Source organism: Esox lucius, chromosome 7 (assembly GCF_011004845.1).
Source record: "Esox lucius isolate fEsoLuc1 chromosome 7, fEsoLuc1.pri, whole genome shotgun sequence".
In the NCBI taxonomy this organism is placed as follows: Eukaryota; Metazoa; Chordata; class Actinopteri; order Esociformes; family Esocidae; genus Esox; species Esox lucius.
Window position 1 is genome coordinate 34,428,749 of NC_047575.1, and position 10,020 is coordinate 34,438,768.

A 10,020-nucleotide genomic window follows, 5' to 3' on the forward strand; every position below is an offset into this window, starting at 1 on the left:
CTGAACTGTGCTTCAAGTGAAGGGAAAGAACAGAGAGAAATATAATTCACACTGCACTGGTATAAGCCTCATCTTTTCCCCCTCCTGTCTTATTTCTCCAGTAATACGAGGTGGGGCACAGACTCTTACCTATTTGTGTTCAAAATCTTCAAAGTATTTGCCTTCCTTGTTGTACTGGTCATAGTTTAGGGGAGGCCAAACGTGTGCTGCCTCTGCCAGGGTCACTCTTTTTCAGAGGCCAGCAGAAGACCGCCAGCAGCAAGTGGTCCTGGCCCTGGATTGGAATATAATACTCACTGTTCTGTTCCTTTAAGCAGTGATCCTTAACTTGTTTTCCCTCTGGCCTCAAATTGTTACCAATCAATAATGGCATGGTTATACATTTTTTCTAAATGTAAATTTGGAGAATAGAAAGGATACTACTGTATATTCACAGTGAATGTGCCAATTATAAGGGGACAACGTTCCAAAATATTGAATGTCAATCAGTCTATATTGCTCATGTTAGTCAACTCACTTAATGTGGTGGTTGACTTCAGAGATTGTCACCCACCTCTTCCCCTTGAGGTTTAGTGCTCAGCTGTTCGTTCAGCTGAGTCATTGAAATTCCCAGGGTCCATTTCCCACAATCTCAGGTGAGAGGAAAACATTGCAGCCATCACCAAGACGTCACACCAGCGGATGGGCCATCTGGCTTGCGGAGAAGATCATTGCTGACCTCTCCCACCCTGGTTACTTGCTGTTCCGACATCAGACAATCATGACCAGAAATGTCCTGCCACCTGTTTCCTTTCTCATTCTGTGGCCTTCAGCAACCGGCCATCTGGCCAATATAGACTAATGACCACCAAATGAAGACATCTCCAGAATGAAAGAGCTATACTGCACTCAACACTCTGCTCACTTCCCTGCGTCTAGATATTCTGAACTGAAACTAGATGTGTATATGAACTGTAAATCCATGTATATTAAATACTTGCTGATGACATCCCATTGTATTAAATGCTCGTCACCCCTTCTATATTCTGTGTATTCTGTCCCTATACAGTGGGGAGGACAAGTGTTTGATACACTGCCCATTTTGCAGGTTTTCCCCACTTACAAAGCATGTAGAGCTCTGTCATTTTTATCATAGGTACACTTCAACTGTGAGTGACGGAATCTAAAACAAAAATCCAGAAAATCACATTGTATGATTTTTAAGTAATTAATTAGCATTTTATTGCATGACATAAGTATTTGATACATCAGAAAAGCAGGACTTAATATTTGGTACAGAAACCTTTGTTTGCAATTACAGAGATCATATGTTTCCTGTAGTTCTTGACCAGGTTTGCACACACTGCAGCAGGGATTTAGGCCCACTCCTCCATACAGACCTTCTCCAGATCCTTCAGGTTTCAGGGCTGTCGCTGGGCAATACAGACTTTTAGCTCCCTCCAAAGATTTTCTATTGGGTTCAGGTCTGGAGACTGGCTAGGCCACTCCAGGACCTTGAAATGCTTCTTACGGAGCCACTCCTTAGTTGCCCTGGCTGTGTGTTTGTCATGCTGGAAGACCCAGCCACGGCCCATCTTCAATGCGCTTACTGAGGGAAGGAGGTTGTTGGCCAAGATCTCGCGATACATGGCCCCATCCACCCTTCTCTCAATAAGGTGCAGTCGTCCTGTCCCCTTTTCAGAAAAGCATCCCCAAAGAATTATGTTTCCACCTCCATGCTTCACGGTTGGAATGGTGTTCTTGGGGTTGTACTCATCCTTCTTCTTCCTCCAAACACAGCGAGTGGAGTTTAGACCAAAAAGCTCTATTTTTGTCTCATCAGACCACATGACCTTCTCCCATTCCTCCTCTGAATTATCCAGATGGTCATTAGCAAACTTCAGACAGGCCTGGAAATCTGCTGGCTTGAGCCTTGCGTGCGCTGCAGGATTTTAATCCATGACCGTGTAGTGTGTTACTAATGGTTTTCTTTGAGATTGTGGTCCAAACTCTCTTCAGGTCATTGAACAGGTCCTGCTGTATAGTTCTGGGCTGATCCCTCACCTTCCTCATAATCATGAGGTGAGATCTTGCATGCAGCCCCAGACTGAGGGAGATTGACCGTCATCTTGAACTTCTTCCATTTTCTAATAATTGCGCCAACTGTTGTTGCCTTCTCACCAAGCTGCTTGCCAAATATTAAGTTCTGCTTTTCTGATGTATCAAATACTTATGTCATGCAATAAATTGCAAATTAAATATTTAAAAATCATATAATGTGATTCTCTGGATTTTTGTTTTAGATTCCGTCTCTCACAGTTGAAGTGTACCTATGAAAAAAAATGACAGACTTCTACATGCTTTGTAAGTAGGAAAACCTGCAAAATGGGCAGTGTATCAAATACTTGTTCTCCCCACTGTATGTGGTCTACAACCAACAGCACCATTACACCAAGAATGGTCCTGAGGATGTGTACATTTGCTTAGAGATAAAATGTATTCTGAAAATAACAGTTTTAAGTCATATGAGACTATTCTGTATATTCATTATCATGTCAAAACATTTTATGATTCCAAATGGAATATTTATTCATCAAGAAATCTAATTTCATATTTTAAGTCAATCTAATTCCATATTTAACTCAGACAAAATATCAAACCGTATAAAACAAAAAGATTCAGGCAACTCACCTGTGGAGACCCACTGCCCTAAATCTGCAAAGCCCAATGTGGTGCCAAACGAAAAGATGGAGGTGTTTTTTTGCCCGTTGTCCAATAGATAAATTACTGACTTATGTCAGCAAAGCACAAGCACTCGCTTCCTAAATAAAAACAATTCACAATATATACAGTATATTGTTAACATGGTGGTTACAATCCTGAAAGCTGATTAGCTTGATGCCTTGGTTTATGTTTATATACTTTTAACTGTTCTGTGTTGGTGACTGGGTTTTAATAGCAATAAAGCATCCCAGGAGTTTCTGGTATATTGCCAATATGTCATACTATGATTAAGTGCTCTGTCTCCGTGATGCTTTGTGCAGAAAGGTTGCTGAATCAAATCTCCTACTTGAAAAAAATTTTTTGGCCAATGTCCAATCTTTCAGACAATGTATATATTGACAATGAATGTAGCAATGACATTTTAAAAATATTCAGAGAATGTTATTATCTATAAGGATATTTGTTGACGCTTTGTACTTGGTATTAGTTTAATAAATTAATAAATGGTAATTATTTATTTACAGAAAATGTCCCAGATCGATTCAGAACCTTTACCTGTAGGTTAAGACCTGCCAGTTAAGAACCACTGATTTTCATATTACATATATTTTCTGCAAACTGGTATTAAGTTTTCACTGTATCAAGGCAGAAATGACCTTGTTGAAACATGATTTCTGCTAGATGGACTTGGACCAGCCTTCCTAAATGGATTGGTTTATGATTCTGAACAGATTAATTAGCCCTTGACGAATAGTTGCTCTATATGGTTGTTTTAACTTAGAACTGTGGGAAATCTTCTGAATCTGGTGAAAATGTAGACCAGGCTAATTGTGCAAAGCTGTCTTTGAATCTCCAACCCAGTAGTTTTATTTCACTGATATAATTGAAATGCCTGGGTTACTCTGTTCTCTTTATGTTCATATATTTACTTTCAACCTATCATAAAACATAGCCTTGTTTCTCGTAGCTGCGTTATTGAATAGCGGTACACTTCTTATGTCTCTCTACCTCAGTGGGTTTGACCAGTTACCTGTCTTGTAAATAATTCCACCGCTTGCGATGAGACAGTTGGTTCTTTGTGAGGGCAGCGTTGTTTTTCTGTGTACCCTTGTATTTTAGCGTTAGAGTTGAAAGCTGTCAGATGGGTAATGGGGTGGTGAAAAGACTAACCCATAAAATCCAATCGGCTATCCTAGGGCTTTTACAAAATTGGACTATAAAACATTTCTGTGATTAACTGAGGATGCAACAATATATTGTTACTCTCCAATACTAACTTGCAGTTGTGCTCAAATGTTTGCATACGCTTGGAGAATTGGTAATAGATGTACAATTTGTAAAGAAAACATGAGGGAGCAGGCAAAACACATGTCTTTTATTTCTTATGGGATTCACATTCAACTGTAGGTCAAAACAGAATGGCACAATCATAAAACAAAACATGGCAACAAAGAAAAAAATGAACTGACCCCTGTTGAAAAGTCTGCATACCCTTAGTTCATAATACTGTGTATTGTCCCCTTTAGCATCAGTGACTGTGTGCAGTCTTTTGTAATGGTTGTCTATGAGGCCCCTGAGTTCTAGCAGGTGGTATAGCTGCCCATTCGGCTTGGCAAAATGCTTCCAGGTCATGCAGTTTTTGGTCATCTTGTATGAACCGCACGTTTGAGATTTCCCCAGAGTGGCTCGATGATATTAAAGTCAGGAGACTGTGATGGCCACTGCAGAACCTTCACCTTTTTCTGCTGTAACCACTGGAGGGTGAACTTGGCCTTGTGCTTAGGGACATTGTCGTGCTGGAAAGTCCAAGAGCGTCCCATGCGCAGCTTTTGTGCCAAAGAATGCAAATTGTCAGCCAGTATTTTCTGATAACATGCCGTATTCATCTTGCCATCAATTTTCACATTATTCCCCGTGCCTTTAGAGCTCACACACCCCCAAAACAGGAGCCACCACCATGCTTCACGGTATTCTGTTCACTATAGGCCTTGTTGACCCCTCTCTAAACATAGCGCTTATGGTTGTGACCATAAAGCTCTATTTTGGTCTCTTCACAACAAATTACAGTGTGCCAGAAGCTGTGTGGCGTGTCAAGGTGTTGTCGGGCCAAACAACGATGTGATAATGAATGGCTTCATATGATCACTATCCTTCAAAAAAAGAAAGTTGTTTTTTTGCATGATCAGTCATATTTTCTAAATCAATGCCAGAATTTCACAATTTCTGCCAGGGTATGCAAACTTTCGAGCACAACTGTTCATGTTTTCTGTGTCATTTGTCTTAACCACAACCATACCTCTTTCATATTTGGTGTAAGACCCAAAAATTTGGCCATTAATTATTTTTCTGTGATTTGTGTTTGTGATTTGGGATAGCCTTCATGTCCTTTGTGTATCGATGGGCTTTGGGCGCCCAACACCCTGTCGCCGGATTGTGGTTTGTCCCTCCTCGGACCACTGACAGTATGTATTCAGGACTGCTGACCGTGAACTCTCCACCAAGCCTTACTGTTTCAGAGATTATCTGACCCAGTTGTCTGGTCATAACAATTTGGCCCTTGTCAAAGTCACTCAGAACTGATTGTCCACTTACCCTCTAATCTACCCAGACCAACTAATATTTGCCCTTGTTAGGAGATGATCAACGTTATTCGCTTCACCTGTGAGTGGGCATAATGTTTTTGCTCATCAGTGTATATATATATATATATATATATATATATCTATTTTGTTTGCTAATCCAAGTTTATAATTTTAAAAGGCTAATTGATCATTAGACAAACTTTTTGCAATTATGTTAACACAGAAAACTGTTGTGCTGATTAAAGAAGCAATAAAACTGGCCTCCTTTAGACTAGTTGAGTATCTGGAGCATCAGCAATTGTGGGTTCAATTACAGGCTCAAAATAGCCCAAAACAAATAACTTTCTTCTGAAACTCTTCAGTTTATTCTTGTTCTGAGAAATTAAGGTTATTCTATGCGAGAAATTGCCAGAAAACTGAATATCCTACAGCGATGAGTACTACTCCCTCACAGAACTGTTCACACTGGCTCTAACCAGAATAGAAAGAGGAGTGGGAGGCCCTGGTGCACAATTGAGCAAGAGGACAAATGCATTAGAGTGTCTAGTTTGAGAAACAGACACCCCATAGTTCCTCAACTGGCAGCTTCATGAAATACTACCTGTAGCACAACTGAGAGAGGGTTTGTGCTCAGGCTAAGGTAAATAGTACCTGCAAAGAACCAGTCTCGACGTCTACCGTGAAGAGGTGACTGCAGGATGCTGGCCTTGTAGGCAGAGTTGCAAAGAAAAACAAAAGAAGAACATTTGTGAGACGCAGGCCAAATGAAAAGATGCTGGATACATTCAAACGCATTTCATGCATGTTTTCATGGGAAACAAGACATTTCTAAGTGACCCCAAACTTTTGAATGGTAGTGTATATAATACTAGATTTTCTTAAACTAAGGAATCAATAGTCAATGCCCTCAACGTTTGTGCCTCTTACCAACATGGTCGATTTGTTTTCTGAAATTGACACACAAACCCTTTGTGTCAGTACAGTGGCCAGTTAGTTTTAAATAGGTTAATGGTGAAGTTCATGGAAAAGCTCTTTCCCATGCTGATGCCTCCAATTGTAACATTGACTGATTGCCCTTGTAGCTGCGGTTACCCTTTCTTTATTTTCTCCTCATTCAGTGAGCGCAAAGAATAGGCCCTTTCATGGTAAGCTGAAAGAAACTTGCGGAGGACATGGAAAGCGCTGCTTAAACAGCTCTCAGCCAAAACAAAAACAGCCGCTAAAAGGAATCCCATTTCATTTATATGAGCAGGATATTGACCCGTTGGTGAAAGTAAAAGAAGTGAGTGAGTGGTGAACCAATCCCATGGTCTGTGGGAACGTGACAAGTGGGCCTGCTTTCCTAAGTGCCTTCTGGAACAGGGGCCAGGGCAGTTTTTGTGGAGTCTTGCTTCAGTACTCACAATGTACTTTCCTATGCAAAACTGCTTAGCATGACAAAGGAGCTGAGAGACAGCAACTGGGAAGCAGGTGACACTCTTTGTAATTTCAACTTTAAAATATCAGACTTGATATGCCCTAACAAAAAATTATCATCTACTATGAATAAATTCCATTAAATCCATACTCCACCTATTTCTCAGTTTTTGGACAAAGATTGAATTTGTCGTCCTTGGGTTAATCAGTGATGTTTAGTTGGTTCCACTTGCCTGAAAAAGTTATATTTCTGTCATAGTACATTACCCTAACATTACAGGAATTTTTAAAGGTATGATAAACCTAATTTTGCCATCATCTTAAAAATATAACTTTTTAGTACTTTGATAGGTACAGTAATTGCAGTGAATGTGTTATCATAAACGTGGATTGCTATTTTGATGAATGTTGGTCAAAGCGTTTCCCCATTTTAAATTTCCGTAGGTGGGATCAAAACATAAAACTATTTACATAGATGAGTTTTGTGCTCCAATTAAGAAAATAGTTTGCTTTTTGAATTCTCAAACCCAATGCAAATAATGTCCTTGTGCATTTTACCACATATTAAGTTGATGTTTATCTTACCGGTGATGTATCTTTATTCAGCTATCCCAAACAAACAAAAACGAGTCAGGTGGATTGGATTACGTTAGTAGGGAGTCATGTTACATCGAGGAGCTGGGTGTGCAGCGACCATTTCTCTTCCAACAAGTTTACGCATTTCCACCAGTTAATTAATTATAAATTAGGTATATAAATTAATTATTGCAACACAGGACTCATGGTTGCTGATAATGGGCCTCTGTATGCCTATGTAGATATTGCACAAAAAAGCAGCCGTTTCCAGCTACAGAAGTCATTTAACACTCAAAATGCTTTTCTGTCATGAACAAGGACATTTCCAAGTGACAATATATGGTGAAGACCTACTTTATCTGTATGTAACACCACATATTTTGTAATTTATCTCTCAATATATATGTATCACCAAACATGGTGTAATTCTTCAGGCAGTTTTGGTCTTGGTTTTGAAATCTTTTTTGGTTTACCTGATCTTGGGCTCCGAATTTTCCACTTCTTAATGAGTGATTGATCAGTACTGACTGGTATTTGCAAGGCTTTGGATATATTTTTATATCCTTTTCCATCTTTATAAAGTTCCATTACATTGTTACGCAGGTCTTTTGACAGATCTTTTCTGCTCCCCATGGTTCAGTATCTAGCCTGCTCAGTGCATCCACGTGAGAGCTAACAAAGTCATTGACTATTTATACACAGACACTAATTGCAATTCAAAAAGTCACAGGTGTGGGAAATTCATCCTTTAATTGCCATTTTAACCTGTGTCTGTCACCTTGTGTGTCTGTAACAAGGCCAAACATTCAAGGGTATGTATACTTTTGATTAGGGCCATTTGGGTGATTTCTGTTACCATTATGATTTAAAAAGGAGCTGAAAAACTGTGTGATCATGAATGGCTTCATATGATCACTGCCCTTAGATATTTTCATTGCCAAAATTTCTCTATTTCTGCCAGGGAATGCAAACCTGTGAGCACATCTGTAACTTTGTGTTATCTTGCACTGTTATGTTTTTGGTATGGTAATCATTGCAAATGACAATTGATTCTCTATTGGCTTACTTGGTAAAATAAAGGTGAATTAATGTATGGAACCACCAAATCTCTTCTTACTGGCTCTTTGGCCAAACTAAGTAACCAGTCAAGAACGGCCTTAGTCAAGGAGATGACATGGAACCCTTCTCTTAGAGATCTTCAGAGTTACTCTGAAGAACCTGCTTTAAGAGCAACCATCTCTGTTCCTCCTTTAATCAGGCCAGAATTGTAAAGTGGCTGGATGGATGTCACTCAATTTTTTTAATTTGATCTAATGTGGTGATGGGCAATCAAGGCCTTCTGAAACAATTGAGTCTCGTAACGAATTATTCCGCGAAGATTTTAAACACAGTGCACAGCAGTGACATCTGCAGGTCAAAATTAAATATTATATTGTTTGATGTTTATATTTATTTATTTTGCCATTTGGGTAAGATTTTTTTGCATAATCGATAAGTGTGTTGTTTGAAAGGCACTACATTTTGTTCGTGGCGCACAGGCACCCACCTCTAGAATACTTTTTTGACTCTGCATGCGTTGTAATGCGTAAGATGAATAATAATGATGAAGACAAGTGAACATCATTGAACAACCAATTATTTTAACAACAGTGCTGGTTTCAACAAAAAACGCTCAGTAAACAGACAAATCTGCATCACTGTGATGTGCCACTGTATCAGAGAGATAATAAATGTACCTAAATTGGTAAATACTGTGTCCAGTAGTGGTCGGTGTTTGAAAACTTCTTGGAGCGCATTGTACTATAACTTGCATTTTACAATATTGGTTTGAAACAGCACTTCTTCAAATGAAGTTTGGGACATTGCTGTTCCCATGGCTATGTTACTTTTAAGCTGTACAGTTATGCTTTGTTGCCACATGTCTAAAAAGACCAACCTAGCTAACAAAAACATAACAAAATCATGAAACTATTTTTAATGCAACTCATAATTTCAAACAAAACTGCTTGTAAAAACTAGTCTACGTGGGGATCAATCATGTGGTCTTTATAAGCCAAAACTGTTTTAGGGCTACTTTTCAGCTAAGAAAAAATTATCTATAATTTCTCTGTGAGTTTCCAGCATAGTTTGGTGCCGTCTAATGTTATCTTAACAAATATTAATTGAATAAAATGCTTTGGATTTGATATCAACAGTTGCCTATTTAAGATGGATAATAGGCAATAAGGCATTACGGGGTGTCAGCTAAGAGCTGCCCTTAGGCACAATGCAATGCTTAGTGCTTGCACACAGCCCTTAGCTCTGTTATACTAGTAATACAACAATGCTTAGTGCTTGCACACAGCCCTTAGCTGTGTTATACTGGTAATACAACAATGCTTAGTGCTTGCACACAGCCCTTAGCTGTGTTATACTGGTAATACAACAATGCTTAGTGCTTGGACACAGTCCTTAGCTGTGTTATACTGGTAATACAACAATGCTTAGTGCTTGGACACAGTCCTTAGCTGTGTTATACTGGTAATACAACAATGCTTAATGCTTGGACACAGCCCTTAGCTGTGTTATACTGGTAATACAACAATGCTTAGTGCTTGGACACAGTCCTTAGCTGTGTTATACTGGTAATACAACAATGCTTAATGCTTGGACACAGCCCTTAGCTGTGTTATACTGGTAATACAACAATGCTTAGTGCTTGGACACAGTCCTTAGCTGTGTTATACTGGTAATACAACAATGC